This window comes from Ursus maritimus, unplaced genomic scaffold (genome assembly GCF_017311325.1).
Source record: "Ursus maritimus isolate PB19 unplaced genomic scaffold, ASM1731132v1 scaffold_7, whole genome shotgun sequence".
Taxonomy (NCBI): Eukaryota; Metazoa; Chordata; class Mammalia; order Carnivora; family Ursidae; genus Ursus; species Ursus maritimus.
In genome coordinates, this window is record NW_024426885.1 from 56,851,817 (window position 1) to 56,868,383 (window position 16,567).

General features: G+C 41.2%; 1 long non-coding RNA gene across 1 annotated transcript; it reads right to left on the reverse strand.

The window, feature by feature from the left end:
* Positions 1–961: 961 nt before the first annotated feature.
* LOC103667759 lies at positions 962–16,223 on the reverse strand. The gene is made up of 3 exons (XR_569852.2): positions 14,881–16,223; positions 13,240–13,364; positions 962–2,382 (listed from the first exon to the last, which is right to left on the reverse strand). It is a non-coding gene; the product is annotated as an uncharacterized LOC103667759 (long non-coding RNA).
* Between the last annotated feature and the right edge of the window lie 344 nt (positions 16,224–16,567).

Genomic DNA, 16,567 nt, shown 5'->3' on the forward strand with positions numbered 1-16,567 from the left:
TCAAGCCCCACATCGGGCTCCCCACTCAGCAGGGAGTCTGCTTGAGGATTCTCTCCTTCTTCCTCTCCCCCTCTAAAATAAATAAATTAATTAAAAAAATACATATATATAAACTAGTTGGATTTCAAGTCCACTAAATAATTAAATTAATAAATCACTTAAATTTATGATGATAGTGGTAAAGAAAAGAAATAAGGTAGATAATTAAAATTGCAGCTAATCTACCATATTCTAATGAAAGGAAAATTAAGATTAAATATCATCTGCAGGTAACTGGTAAAATTTCTAGGTGGCCAAAACCCTGTTCTAGGAAGCACATTACTTTCTGGAAGAGGATAGTCTCGCTTGAAATTTGTGGGTTTAAGTCAGATGCTGATTCAGAAATGATAAATTTGGGGTACCTGGGTGGCTCAGTCGTTAAGCGTCTGCCTTCGGCTCAGGGAGTGATCCCGGTGTTCTGGGATCAAGCCCCACATCAGGCTCCTCCGCTAGGAGCCTGCTTCTTCCTCTCCCACTCCCCCTGCTTGTGTTCCCTCTCTCGCTGGCTGTCTCTATCTCTGTCAAATAAATAAATAAAATCTTAAAAAAAAAAAATGAAATGATAAATTTGATCAAGAAAAAAATTTTCAAAGGATCTAGCATTTAAATAGGTTATTAAAAGCAACCAAATAAGACCAAATCAACTTTGATGTAATATAAATTAATCTATTTTTTATTATAATGATAAAACATGATCCTAATCAAACAATTTTATTACTTAATTTAAATAATGCAATATATACAGCTAAAATTATGTTATTTATTAGATTTTATTTTTATTTATTTGTTAGAGAGAGAGAGAGAGAGAGAGAGCATGAGCAGGGGGAGGGGCGGGCAGAGGGAGAAGCAGGCTCCCCGCTGAGCAATTAGCCCCATGCAGCACTTGATCCCAGGGCCCCTATTGGGACCTGAGCCACAAGCAGATGCTTACCTGACTGAGCCACACAGGAATCCCTTAAAATTATGTTATTTATAAAGATGTGGCATTTCTCAGCAAATCTATGTGTGCATATTGATCTCTGATATTGTTTTTAAGGAGTAGTTAAATAAGGATTATGAAATAATTCCATTAATAAAGATGGATCCTAAATTATTCCATTAATTTTTCTGGACACATCAGCACATTTTCCCTGTGTATTTTAGCAAAAAGAGGAAGTGATGTAATGCTAGAAATTAATCAGCTGCTCTAGCCACTAAAATATAATTTTGTTTTTTTGGTAATAGAAGGCAGAAAATTTTAAACATTTCAAAAATGGCAATGAGATGAAGATGGTGGGGTGGGCAGAATATTCTGAGATGTCCCCTAATATTCCTGCCCTGCGGTAGGTATCATCCCTACCCACCCCACTCCCCGCTCCCCCAGTGTGGGCGGGGCCTGTGAACACAGTGGGATCTCACTTGATTAAGTCATCTTCTATAAGCCTGTTTAGCCCACTGGAGAGACTCTCCTGCTGGCTTCCAAGAAGTAAGCTCTCCTGTAGTAAGGGAGTTTGTGAGCTGGCCACCTGACAGGGAGCTGCTGAGGTCTTTAGGAGGAGCTGACATCAGCAAGAAAGCTAGGACCTCTCCTACAACCGCCAAACTGAATTCTGCCAACAGTCAGTGAGCTTGGAATAGGAGCCCAAGCCTCAGATGAGACCCTGAGTAGCAGATTCAGCTAAACTCTGCCAGGACCCCTGACCCATGGAAACTGCAATAATAAATGTGTGCTCTTTAGATCCACGAAGTTTGTGGTTCACAGTGACTTTTTATGCAGCATAGGAAGCTCATACAGATGGCTTGTAGTAAAGGAAGAGATATTGTTTATTTGATTTAATAAAATATGTAGTAACTATGGTATTTAATAATCCACACAGAACCTAAAATAAATTACATAAAATGTTCATATATGGATTTTATCCAGTGTCAAAAACTTGAAAATTTTGGTACTCCAGGGGCACCTGGCTGGTTCAGTCAGTAAAGCATGTGACTCTTGATCTCTGAGTCATGGGTTTGAGCCCCACATTGGGTGGAGTATTTACTCAAAACAAATTGGTACTTCAAGGAAACTTTCTAGTTACATTTAAAAGAATCAGCCTGGGGCACCTGGGTGGTTCAGATGGTTAAGCATCTGCATTTGGCTCAGGTCATGATCTCCAGGTCCTGGGATGGAGCCCCACGTCGCAGGGAGACTATTTCTCCTTTTGCCTCTCCCCCTACTTGTGCTCTCTCCCTCTCTCCCTCTCTCAAATGAAGAGATAAAATCTTTAAAATAAATAAAAGAATCAGTCTTACCAACCTGTACTACTTCAGCTACTCAGTTGTATTTTCTTTTCAGGTAATGACACATCCTGGGGATTAATGCTGTAAAAGACAAAGAGAATTTTTAAAACTTAAATTCAGGGGCACCTGGGTGGCTCAGTTGGTTAAGGGTCTGACTCTAGATTTCGGCTCAGGTCCTGATCTCAGGGTTGTGAGATCAAGCCCCACCCGGGGCTCTGTGCTGGCTGTGGAGCCTCCTTAAGATTCTCGCTCTCTGCCCCTTCCCCCACCTCTCTCTCCTTCTCTAAAAAAACCCCCCAAACAAAAAACAAACTTAATTTCATAATAAAAGCTATTTTAAGCCTTTCAATCATTCCAGAATATTCTAGAACTGAAGTTCTCTTTGTTTTTCCCAGACTTCCCTTCACGAACAGTGCATTCTTGGACAATATTTGAAGGATGAAAGAAATTAGGTTAAACGGGAATCGTCACTGCTCCCATTGTCCACACTGATTTCAGAACATCCCAAGGCCAGTACACCCCATCTATAAATCAGTGATCCACCTTAACGGAAATATGTTTAAGTCTGGGAAAGGCAGGAAGCTAAGGAGCGCTTATGGCATCTTGATTAAACATTAAATTTGGCCATTTCGCATTGTCCATTTGTATGGCATTTTAGAAGTTGTCACATTGGGGACATTATTACAGGGCAATAGTATTCAGGACAGAGGTAGGCAGTGACTTTTCTTTATAATGTAGGAGAAATGCTGTCATGAAAGGGAAACAGGTAAGGATAGCCTGAATCAGGCTACCAAAGGGTATAATTGAGGGTACGAGAATACAATTTTCTTAGATTATATGCACTTATGTATCTCCTGGCAAATCTTCTAGCACTCCAGTTTAAAGACCTCTGCCCTAGAATATGAGTTAATCCTAGTCAGCGACTGTATATTATGATCTTTATTCCCTCCAGTCCTCCCTTCCCTTAACACTGGGTGAGGCAAGTAATAGTAAAGAAGACAGTGGCCTTTCAATGGGCACAGGAGACTTTGGTCTGCCAGAGATAGTGTTCCTCCGCCTGGAGAAGGCAGTGTAACCAGTCCAATTCTTGCTTCATAATTCTCCCTTACATTTATTTCCCAGAGGCCATCTTTTTACACCTCATTACTCCAGAAATTACCATGTGAAATGAACCACTCTCCTCTAAGCACTATAAATTCAACACAGAGTTGTTGAACACCTCACAAAAGTTCTGTGCTTCAGCAGGGGAAGGGGATGCTGACATGAGAGGCAGGTCCTGAGTTTCTGGTACTCACAGTTCAGTGGGGGAAATGGACTTATGCACAGAAAATCCCACCACAGGATCATTTTGTTTTAAACAACAGCTATGCTCCTGATGATGTCACATCAATTCAAACACCACATTTTTCAAGACTAATTTGGACCAAGGTCTGCAGTGAAATGATTGCTGCTTAGCAGCTGAAGTATCAACAATATTTGCAATTGACTTAGCTCCCCAGCTCTGAAATTCACATAGTTTTTGAATATTTTAACTTAGGGAGTTTGCATTATCTCCAGATTTACATATTCAAAAGAATGTTTAATATTCTTATGTCACAGGATCTCACCATTTTATTTTATTTTTTTTTTAAGATTTTATTTATTTATTTGAGAAAGGGAGAGCGAGCACAAGCTGGGGGGAGGGGCAGAGGGAGAAGGAGAAGCAGACTCCCGCTGAGCAGGGAGCCCGACTCAGGGTTCCATCCCAGGACCTCGAGATCATGACCTGAGCCGAAGGAGACACTTAACTAACTGAGCCATCTAGGCGCCCCAGGAGCTCACCTTTTTATAATACAAATTCTCAAACAGTGCATCTACACTGCGCAAGGAAGAAAAGTACTGTACACAGTTGAATGTGTTTTACAGAGAGCACTTTACTCTGTAAATTAAACATTGGGACTTGGAGATGTTTCACCTGGCACAAATGAGTATTGCAATGACACTATGCATATATGGTAGAAATAAGGCAATTTCAGAAATCCCGAACGAGTTGAGGGAGATTTTTGGGGGGAGTGTGGGGGCAAACATTAATATACCTTAAACACACACACACACACACACACACACACACACACACACACACCGGAAGGAAGGAGGTAGTTTTGCTCTGCCTGAGGCTAGAATGTATTTGTTCTGTACTGCCCCCATTGGGATTTGCCATTCCCCTACCCTGCCATCCAGCTTTCTGGGTGACAAGGAGGGAGGAGGAAAGGTTTGTTCTTCCCTCATTAATTCCTTTCTTCTTAGACCTAAGAGAGCTGGATAAGGGAGATAAAAAACTTTAACCTAGCAAGCTGGAAGAGGGTCAGTCAGAAAACACACACGAACCACGACAGACTGTGAACTCTGGGAAACAAACTGAGGGCTTCAGAGGGGAGGGGGTGGGGGAATGGGATCAGCCGGTGATGGGTATTAAGGAGGGCACATATTGCATGGAGCACTGAGTGTCATACGCAAACAATGAGTCATGGAACACTATATCAAAAACTAAGGATGCGCTGTACGGTGACCAACATAAAAAAAAAAAAAAAAAAAAAAAAAAAAGCAAACTCAGTGCATTGCCAAGGGGAATGGGGCCCTGAACCACAGGAGGATTTTATCCAGAGACAATAGATGTCCTCTCTACCTTGAGCTCCAAAAGTGGGGGTGGGGCGCTGGAGAGGTGGCTGATTTCAGGTCAGTGCTAAAACAGTTTGAGACTTGGGGATGGGGAAGGTACCAAAATCTAAATCTTAATGTAAGATCTTAAAGTTTCTTTACATAATCCAATAGAAGGCAACCGCAGTTTCTAGGGTCCTTATTATGCAAAAATGCCTAGTCAATCTTTGATGGGAGTCATTTTAAAGATAGAAGAATGGAATCTGGTTGGAACTGGGCAGGCATTGGTTTCCAACCTTGGCTACCTTCCAGCCTTGCAGTGGTTACAAATCTGAATGCTGAGGCCGTACCCCAGACTAATTACATTGGAATCTCTGGGGTGGGGGTGGGGATCCAGGCATTAATATTTGTAAAGCTGCCCAGCTGATTCCAATATGCTGTGAGGCCCCACTAGTGGGCACTTTTGTAGAGAGCCGGGAAGCCCAGCCCTTACCTTCCAGGCAGGCTTTCATTGAATTTAAGTTAACATACTCTGTTTAGAAGTCAAAATATTTGATTTAGCCTGCAATAAAAACTCAAGAGTAGATATGATATTAGGGCATAACTGATATTTAGAGCAAATATTCCATAGGAACTATGTAGCAGGCATTTCTTCATATTTATTAGTTGACTTCCCTCTCCTCCTTTTTGCTTTTCGAGCACAGTAGTCTTAAATGAACTAAAGGGTACTTTGAGGCCTGGGAGAAATTTATTAATCTTTCTGGGCCTCAGGTTTAAAAAACTGTCTATAACGCCAATTTTATGTAGTTTGGACGCTGACACTGACAAAGTAGGCAGTTAGATATGAGGAGGGAGCAAGTGCTATTCCACTGGTAAAAGGGCAGAAACCAAGATCCCAACAGCTGGGACAGAGCCCAGGGGATACGCGTGCAGTCTTCCCCAGGACCACTGCCCTACAGGAACCTATAGCTTCATTATCATATGTTTACATTGTCGTTTTGACCCCTTCACAGTGCCGTGGGGGGGAAGGCTACCGGAAGAGTTCCCACAAGGATCTTACAGGGCCCAAAACTGACCCTCTGAACCAGTAGAAGGAGTCCCTTAGATGACTGGCTGCCCACTTGGTCAGGCACTGCCCTAGCTATGACCCATAACCTATTTAAACATAAAAAGAAGTGTGCCTGGCTGGCTGAGATGGTAGAGCTTGAGACTCTTGATATGGGGGCGGGTGGGGGTGGGGTGGGGGGGTTGTGATGTTGAGCCCAGGTTGGGCATAGACATTGCTTTGAAAAAAAGGAAAGACAACCCTGACCCCCTCTTAGTAAACCCCCCCACCCCCCTGGGCCTGCCTGCTCTTTGATCTCCAGAGTGTACCTTCCCTTAAACCGCTATTAAACGCTTGCTTAAGAGTTTGGCTCTGAATTCTTTCCTGGCCGAATTTAAGGACCGAGGCCAGGGAATGGACTCATCCTTGACCAAACTACTTCCCTTAAGCAGCCAGAATGATCTTTATCTTTTTAGTCAAGGTAAAATGTACAAACAGTGAAATGCACAAATATTAATATTCTGATGAGTTTTGATAAATGAATATACCTGTGTAGCCGTGACCCCAGAAGTTTCTTTATGCCCCTCACAGTCAGTCCTACCACTCTCCCCATAAGGAACTCCCCCTGACTTTTACAATCCTGTATCAGTTTTGCCTGTTCTTGAACTTCAGTGAAATGGAATCTCACATCATGCACTCTTTTACAGTGATCTTTTAAAATTTATTTATTTTTGAAGTTTATTTATTTATTTAAGTAATTGCTACACCCAGTGTGGGGCTTGAACACATGACCCTGAGATCAAGAGCCAGCCAGGCACCCCTGATCTTGAAAAATTTAAAGATTGATTGATTGATTGATTTATGAGACAGAGTGTGCATGAGCAGGGGGAGAGGAAGCAGGAGAGGGAGAGAGAATTCTCAAGCCGACCCCCCTTGATCTCTGAGCTAGAGCCGGGCCCATCTCAGGACCCTGAGATCATGACCGGAGCTGAAACTAGGAGTCACCTGCTTAACAAAGAGAGCCACCCAGGTGCCCTGATCTTTAAAAATTTAAAACACAAATTAGGTCATGTTAATCTTCTGCTCAAAATCTTTAATGGCGGGACGCCTGGGTAGCGCAGTCCTTAAAGCGTCTGCCTTCGGCTCAGGGCGTGATCCCGGCGTTCTGGGATCGAGCCCCACATCGGGCTCCTCCACTAGGAGCCTGCTTCTTCCTCTCCCACTCCCCCTGCTTGTGTTCCCTCTCTCGCTGGCTGTCTCTATCTCTGTCGAATAAATAAATAAAATCTTAAAAAAAAAAAAAATCTTTAATGGCTCCCTATTACTTTTGGAATAAAATCCAGACTCCTCCTTATGGCCAGCAAGACCCTGTATCCCTCTCAGTCCTCCAGCATTGTCTCTAAACTCTACTCTGTGCTCATTATTATGGTGTTCTCTCCACACAGGTCTTTCCCAGCACCTTCCTACTTGGGGTCTTTGCTCAGCTGTGTTCCTCTTCACTCCTGTTGGTCTTTAGGCATCATCTTAAATGTTACTTCCTCTCAGAGGTATTGCCTGGTGCCCCAGCTCTAAATTACGTTCTCCTTTGTTCTTTTCATTTCTGGCACTATCACAGTTAATAATTATCTATATGTGTTTATTCTACTTTAAAACTGTTCATCTCCCTCACTTTACCCACGAGGGTGGCAGCCATGTCTGTTTTGTTCATCACTGTATTTCTAAACCCTAGCCCAGAGCCTGAAACATATTAGGTGTCTAATGAATATGTGTTAAAATAAATGGATGAAATGGTTGAATTGGACTCTTCAGCCTATTGTATTGCAAAATGAGAAAAAAAGGGATAGAAAAGAAAGATGTGGGCAAGTAAGGGTAGGATTCCAAGGGAGACCCGCTCCTCCTTTAACCTTGAGTAGTGAGAGTGAGGAGCAACAATGAAAGAACACTTGGAAGAAGTCAGATCACCTGGCTCAGTGACGTCTCTGTACCTGTTTCCTCATTTATAAATAATAGGAGATTTCATCAGTACTGCCTCACCCCCATGCAGCATTTGGAATTATAGGAGGGAATTTTCCATAGTCACAATAACTGGAGACCACTATTGGCATTTATTAATTTGGAGCACCCAGAATGTTAAGTGTCCTACACTGTATGAGACAGTCTTCACCTCGTGTCATCCGAAATCCCAGTGCTGAGAAATACTATAATAGTGGGCAGGGCCTGTGGTTCCCATTTTGTGATATTTCATAGGTTAGCTTCTAGGAGAATGCTTATTGCATTTAAATTACCTTATTTAGGGGCGCCTGGGTGGTTCAGTCGTTAAGTGTCTGCCTTCAGCTCAAGGCCTGATCCCAGAGTACTGGGATCAAGCCCCGCATCGGGCTCCCTGCTCCGTTGAGAGTCTGCTTCTTCCCCTCCCACCCCCCCTGCTTGTGTTCCCTCTCTCGCTGGCTGTCTCTCTCTCTCTGTCAAATAAATAAATAAATAAATAAATAAATAAATAAAATCTTTAAATAAATAAATATAACAAATTACCTTATTTAGAAATTATAAATTTGTGAGTCAAACTGCTTAATTTAGTCTGTCATAAGAACTCACAGATAGACTTATCAGGGCATGATTGATAATTCAGATACATACTCCACAGGAACTCTATAGAAGGTATCATATTTTTTTTTTAAGATTTTATTTATTTATTCGACAGAGATAGAGACAGCCAGCGAGAGAGGGAACACAAGCAGGGGGAGTGGGAGAGGAAGAAGCAGGCTCATAGTGGAGGAGCCTGATGTGGGGCTCGATCCCATAACACCGGGATCACGCCCTGAGCCAAAGGCAGACACTTAACCGCTGTGCCACCCAGGCGCCCCTCATATTTCTTTATTAGCTTCTTCCACTTCCTTTTTTTGGTAAGCATTTCTCTAAGAAATCTAAAGAGCTTGATGCTATTTCACTCTTTCTTAGTTGATGTGTAGGTAGAAGTGAATTCACACTTGGGAACCTGTTCTGGACTAAATGGTCGTGCTCCACCCCCTTCACACACTGAAGCCCTCCTGCCCAGTGTGATGGAATTTGGAGATGGGGGCCTTTGGGAGGTAATTAGATTTAGATGAGGTCTTGAGGGTGAAGCCCCCAGGATGGGATTAGTATCCTCAGAGGAAGCCTTCTAAGAGACAGAGAGACCAGAGCTCCCTCTCTCTTCCACGTGAGGACGGTGAATAGGTGGCCACCTGCAAGCCAGAGAGAAGCTCTTCACCAAGGAACCAGATTGGCCATCGCTTTGATCTGAGACTAATTTTAGCCTCCAGAACTGAGAAATAAATTCCTGTTGTCTAAACCACCCAGTGTATGGTAGCTCGTTATGGCAGCCTGAGCTAAGATACAAACTAAGGCTCAAAGAAGAGAAACATTAAAATTACACACAGAACCCTCCTGTGGCAAAGTCGCTATTTTTAGTGTTGTGTTTCCTAGCCTAACGTTTTACCCACCAGAAATGACTCTTCAGTTATAGTAATTAAGGAGACTATTTGCTAAACGTAGTCTATCTTCACAATTCTAAGGTTCTTGACTACTCTAAAATTCTATGTTGCTAAAAAAAATAGACAGTGGAAACAACACAAAAGTCCATCAATGACAACTGGATTAAAAAAATGTATATCCATACAAGGGAATATTATTTGACCATAAAAAGGAATGAAACACTATACATACCATAGCATGGAGGAATCTTGAAAACATTATGTTAAGTGGAAGAAGCCAGTCACAAAAAAACAAATATGCTTCCATTTATATGCAATGTCCAGAAAAGGCAAATGTACAGAGACAGAAAGGAGATTAGTGGGTTCTTAGAACTGGGGGCAACAGGGGGAAGAGGGAGGGACAGCTAAAGGATACAGGTTGGCTGGCTCAGTCGGTGGAGCATGCGACTCTTGATCGCAGGGTCATGAATTCGAGCTCCACACTGGGCATAGAGGTTACTTTAAAAAAAAAAAAGGGATTTAGGTTTCTATTTGAGGTGATGAAAATGTTCTAAAATTGACTATGGTGATGGTTGTGAATATGCTAAATACACTTTTTTTTTTTTAAGATTTTATTTATTTATCTGAGATAGAGGTAGTGAGAGAGAGCATGCACAAGCGGGGGATGGGGCAGAGGGAGAGGGAGAAACAGGCTCCCTGCTCGAATATACTTTAAATGGGTGGATAATATGACATATGAAACATATATCAATAAAGCTATTTTTAAAATATGAAAAGGTGTTCAACTTCATTTATAATTAAAGAAATGAGGGGGCGCCTGGGTGGCACAGCGGTTAAGCGTCTGCCTTTGGCTCAGGGCGTGATCCCGGCGTTCTGGGATCGAGTCCCACATCAGGCTCCTCTGCTATGAGCCTGCTTCTTCCTCTCCCACTCCCCCTGCTTGTGTTCCCTCTCTAGCTGGCTGTCTCTATCCTGTCAAATAAATAAATAAATAAAATCTTTAAAAAAAAAAAAAAAAAAGAAATGAGAATCAAAACAACAGTGAGCAACCATTTTTCAGCCATCAGATTGGCAAACATTTTTAAGTCAATACATACCATGGGTCAGAGTGTGGAGGTTAGTGCCCCTGCACACTGTTGGTGGGAGTATAAATTGAGGCAATCTTCCTGGAGGGAGGTCTGGTAAGATCATTCATGATTCAATATACACACACCTTTTGATTTAGTCATCCCACTTCCAGGAATTTAATTTGCTGTATATTTACTGAGCATTAAAATAATTATTACAACACTGATTACAATTGAAAAAAATTATTATTAAAAATTGAAAGCCCATTAATAGAGTATTAAATAAAATAAATTATAAACCCATATAATTATGGGTTTGTGCTTGGTTAAATGAATGAAAATATGGGATATACTATTCTGTGTAAAAAGGGAAGAAAATAAGAATAAGAATATATATGTATTTGTATAAAGAAGGATACATAGTAAACGAATACAAATGACTATGTGGTTGAGGGGGAACTAGGTAGATGGTAGATAGAAGTGGATGTGAGACTTTTCACTGAATACCTTTTTATATTGTTTTATTTTTGAGCCATGTGAATATCTAACCTAAAAAATTAAATTAAAATTAATAATATAACTGAAAAGAATAAAGCTTATCCACAAAAAGTAAAATTTAACTTATACAAGATACACTAAGTGAAAAAACAAGCTGCAGAATAGCATGTATAATACTTTTTCATTTATTCAGCTAACAAATACTTTTAAGTTCCTAATATATGATCTAGAAACTAGGGATATAGAAGTTAACAAGGCAGCCAAGGCTCTGGCTATCATAAAGATTACATTTTAGTAGTGAGTAGGTATGCAAGCACATAAATAAAGGTAACAGATACTGACTTGGGTTGAGAGTTAGTTGACGGGTGTCACAAAAAGCCTGAAGAAGTGACAAATGAGCTGACACCCAAATGAGGAAGAAGTGGGAAAAGAGTGGTTTAGATAAATAAGGTAGTGAGTGCAAAGGTCCTGAGGCTAAAACAAGTTGGCAAGTTTGAAGATCTGGAATACAGGCTGCATAACAGGGGCAAAGTGGTAGGAGATGAAGTCAGAGTGGTAGTCAAGGGATGAATAATGGGTTTAAATAAAAGAATAATACATATGTTTATACTGCAAATATCTGGAGGACACACAAGAACCTTAACATTATTAAGTGGCTGTTTTTGTGGGTGGGTACTGGGGACTCTAAATTTTCTATCCTCAAGAGGAGTACGGATTTCTTAAAACTATTTAAAAATGCATAGAATAAGAAATATGCTTCAAAAAAAGGGTTGTTGTTTTTAATGCAGGATATTGAGTAGGAATCTATTAAAGTGAATACAGTCCCTAGAAGCTTGATGATTCCTTTGGTTCTGGTCCCTCTAGTGGCCATCATGAGGTAGTGCTGGTGTCTGTGAACAAGTACAAGCAACCTGCGGCAAGAGCTAAAAAATCTTTAATGAAACTCCGACACACTCAGAAGTTTAAATTCTTGAAATTGTGTAATACTTGCCAAGTAGGTGGTGGAGAAAACCCCCAAATCGCTACAGTGACTGCTACAATCACCTATTGCACATCATGAAGCAGGGGCCAGCAAAATATTCAGATTTTAAAATTAAAACATGAGGAAACTGCTGCAGTTCAGTGAGTTGTCTTGCAACTGTATGACTTAACTATCCAGGCCCTGGTCACCATCTCCTGAGCCTTTGTTCAGGCCTATACAACCTTGCCTTCTCTCCACCTGGATAAGCCTCCCGTTTGGGCAGCTCACCCCTTCTGCACCCCAGCTTCCCCAACAACTCATTTTGTCCATTTCTTAACCCATCCCTAAAAGCACTTCCTGACCAGGATAAAAATAGCTGACATTTAGGGAGCTGTCACTGGGTACCAAATACCATGTTAATTCATGTTACCTTACTCACTCCTCAGATCAACCCAGTGAGGTACTTGCTAGTACCACGACCCTTATACAGATGGACAAGGGCAACCTAAGGCACAGGCCCCTACAATAAGATCATGGTTGGTAAATGGTAGCTTGGAATTGAATCCCTGTCTGACTAGACCACATGCATTGCACCAGTTACGTATGCTTGAATATATTGCTTCTTATCTAGGTAGATGCTCCATATATATTTTAATCAGTGTAGATCATGGATCATGAACTCAGATGTGTATAGGGACTAGGATGTGAGTGCAGAGAACTTGGTATTACACTCTATTTTCTCAAAGGAATATGTCCTCTTGTTTTTCTTGAAACATAGGGCCTTCTTGCTCTGTCTTTTGTTTTTCTACATTGGATAAAAACAGGGATCAAGAAATATTTCACTTTTCTCTTAGCTCTATGATGAAAATATAAGTGATCAAGCCTGGCAACTGACACTTGGCTTTGGTGTCAGAGAACAACAGGGAATCAGGAGACTGTGACAGGACAGCACAGACCCCACCTAAGGGGGGGGTCGTCCCACTTTAGCTCCAGGAAAATGCCACTGGCAATAGCAGGGGGACCCCAAATCGTCAGATTTTTCCAACATTTCAAAAGAAAACAGAAGCCTGGAGTTTTATGTAAATTTTCCCAATTTTAAAATGTTGACAACTAATTCACATCTAGGAACACGATTTGGTAGGCCTGATTTATCTGTGGGTCACAAGTTCAATCTTGTCTCTTTAATTGCAGTGCAAGTTCCTTGTGAGGAACCACTAAAACATTCCTTTTAGGTCTCTCACAGTGCTAGGTACATACCATGCAGTCAGAGAATTTGCGCTGAGCCACGAAGATGCTCATGAGTATTACTCCATATTCAGATTTCAATTCCTTCTGGCAAACATTCATTTGGCAGCTTGGGCTTTCATAGAATCATATGGTATCTGTGAATTTACCACAAAATCAAATGGATTCTCTGAATTTACCAAAGAGGATGGGGCCTAAGACATAGAAAATATTCAATAAAACTTCTTGTTTTTGGGAGACGCCTGGGTGGCTCAGTTGGTTGGGCATTTGCTTTCAGCTCAGGTCATGATCCCAGGGTCCTGGGATTGAGCTCCACATGGGCTCCCTGCTCTACATGGAGTCTGCTTTTCCTTCTCCCCCTCCCTGCCACTTGTGTCCTCTCTCTCTCTCTCTCTCACTCTCAAATAAAATCTTAAAAATAAATAAATAAAATTTCTTGGTTTTGGGATGCCGGGCTGGCTCAGTAAGTAGAGTATGCAACTCTTGAACTTGAGGCTGTGAGTTCAACCCCACTTTAGGAGTAGAGATTACTTTAAAAAAAAAAAATTTAAAAAGTAATAAGTTTCTTGTTTTTATTCCACTAATTTTCCTGAGTAATAATCCTCAGATTAATATCCTAGGTCTCAGTTATATCTTGATACACATTAGAATCACTGAGAGAAACTATAAAATACTCATGTCACAGCCACAGAAACTCCTTTTTAATTATTAGTCTACCGGATGGTCCTGGTATTGGTATGTATGACATATATGTAAGTATACATATATACACATGTATATATGTAGATATACACATGTATATATGTAGATACACATATATACATATAATATATATATATATTCACCAAGTGATTTAATATGTAGCCACACTAGAGGATCATTTGTCTAGGTTCTGTGAATCTGGACTCGACAGGACCAGAGAATCACAGATCTTATTGCCAGGAACCTCACAAATGATTTGGTCCGGTTTCATGCCCTTAAGTCACTATTTTCCTAAAATTACCATCATCTCTGATTTGATTACTGTATTACTAATATACTCCACTGCAATTCTATTTGAGAAGGGTGAAAAAGGTTGAAATTTCAGGGACTTATTTATTTAAAAGATTTTTTAAAAAAATTTAAAGATTTTATTTATTTATTTATTTGACAGCACAAGCAGGGGGAGCAACAGGCAGAGGGAGAGGGAGAAGCAGACTCCCCACTACACAGTGAGCCCGATGTGGGGCTTGATCCCAGGACCCTGGGATCAGGACTGAGCCAAAGGCAGACCCTTAACCAAATGAGCCACCCAGGTGCCCCAAAAGATTTTTTATTTTTAAGTAATCTTTATACCCAACACGGGGCTCAAATGCACAACACCCAGACCAAGAGTTGCATGCTCCACTGACTGAGCCAGCCAGGCACCCTGTCAGGGACATATTTAAGTGCTTGCTTTGCAAACATTATCAAGTGACTTTTTAAGGAATTTCATTGTTTAAAATAAATCTGTTATAGTAATAGACACAAACCAGTAATTTGGTGACTTCTTTGTTTACTAACAAATGGCATATTAACTACTTTTTTATGATCATTAAAATGAGTAATTTTTTTTTAATGGAAATACACACACAGTAAAAATTCCACAGGTATAAAAGTATAAAGTTTACCTACCATTCCTATACTTGGGCCATCTAGTCCCCCTCTCTGAAGGCAATGGGTTTCTTGTGTATCTTCCCAGAGGCATTATTCCCATAGTTTAAGTAGCTGTTTTTTATTTTTATTTTTTACCTCGAGATAGGAATTTTTAGTCACTCTTTTTGACAAATCCTTTAATTAAATTCCTGGAGAGTAAAGGCGCTAAGGTATCAACAGCCTTTAAAGAATCTTTCACAAATTCTACTCTATGTCTGACTTAACAAAACGACTTCTTTTTAACACCCTGGGCTGGTGTCAAAATGCTGTTTTGCTCTCACAGCCAGGGAGGGATTTTAGTAGTTTGTTTTTACAAATTGGTGACACTGACGAACATGGAGGCTGAAGTCCTGGCAGGCTCCGTTTTCCTTCCACTGGATCTCACGCTGGAACAGAGCAGGAGCGTCGGAGGAGCAGGCGTTGGGGGCTAGGAGCGAAGTAAGATCAAGGCCTTTTTATCACAGCGCACAAGTGGTGTCCAGGATCCCAGCCTGAGCAGGGGGCGGGGGCCTGCGTTGAGGGAAATCGGGACGAACGGCTGAAGGCAGTTTCTGGAACTTGGGTTTAGCGCCTTGAAAGCTCCGGTTGCCAAAAACTGCAAGGGAAAAGTGCCGATTTTGTTTAGCACGACAGAAATCTGGCGCGAGACTGGAAGGAAAAGCGAGGGGCAGGAGAGCGGCCAATCTGAGCACGACTCTGGGCGCTGAGCGGAGCCCACCTATAGGCTGCCTAACTTCTGTTCCCGCTCGGCGCTTCTGAGGCTTGTAGTCTCCAAACTTCTAGCTTTTCTCCTTTTTGTTTCCACCGACTTTTAGCTGTTTTTTCCTTCCCACTTAAAGACTACCGCATTTGATAATGAAAACAAAACAAAACAAAAAAAACAACAAAACACAAACCAAAACCACTTCCGGAAGGATGGTTCCTGGAGGCGGGACGTAACTGGGACTTCCCGCCATGCCCCTTTCACGCTAATCCCGCGATGCCTCGTGGGAGTTGTAGTCCCAGGGTGGGCGACGCCTCCTCGGGCCAGGGGAGATTGGGTATTTTTTCTCATCTGGTTTGTTCTGGGGTCGGGTGTCTGACTCAGCGAGCCTTGAGGGGCAGAGAACTTTAACTATGTTAAGAAGTTCTACGTGATTCCTACTATATATATTTTGCAGTATGTATTTTTTAAAGGTTTTTTCAATGACTGTATGTAAATAAAACGAATGGTAGTAGCTCTTTTAGAATACTAAAAAGCATAACAAGAAAACAAGTGGTGGTATGACTACATTGACTTGGTACCAACAGTTCAGAAAGGTATAAGCTGATACTAAAAGCCTCTCTTCTGTACCTACCCAGCTCCCTCCCTAAGGAAAAAAAAAAAAAAACCAGCCTTTTAAAGAAAAAATTATAGGTGCGAATGTACGTATTATTAAAAAGTACACAAAAGTGATAATGCCATAATCCTCTCCTCAAACTTCATTTTTCATTTGATAATCCATCTTGAAGATCTTTCCATACTTGCACAGAAGGAGCTATCTTACACTCTTTTTAATGGCTGTAACAGTAGTTTATTCCGCAAATACCATAATTTATTCACCTACTGCTATCTTCTCTGTTCCATTGAGGGACATTTTGGTTGTTTCTGATTTTTTTCTCTTGCAAAGAATGTTGCAATCATCGC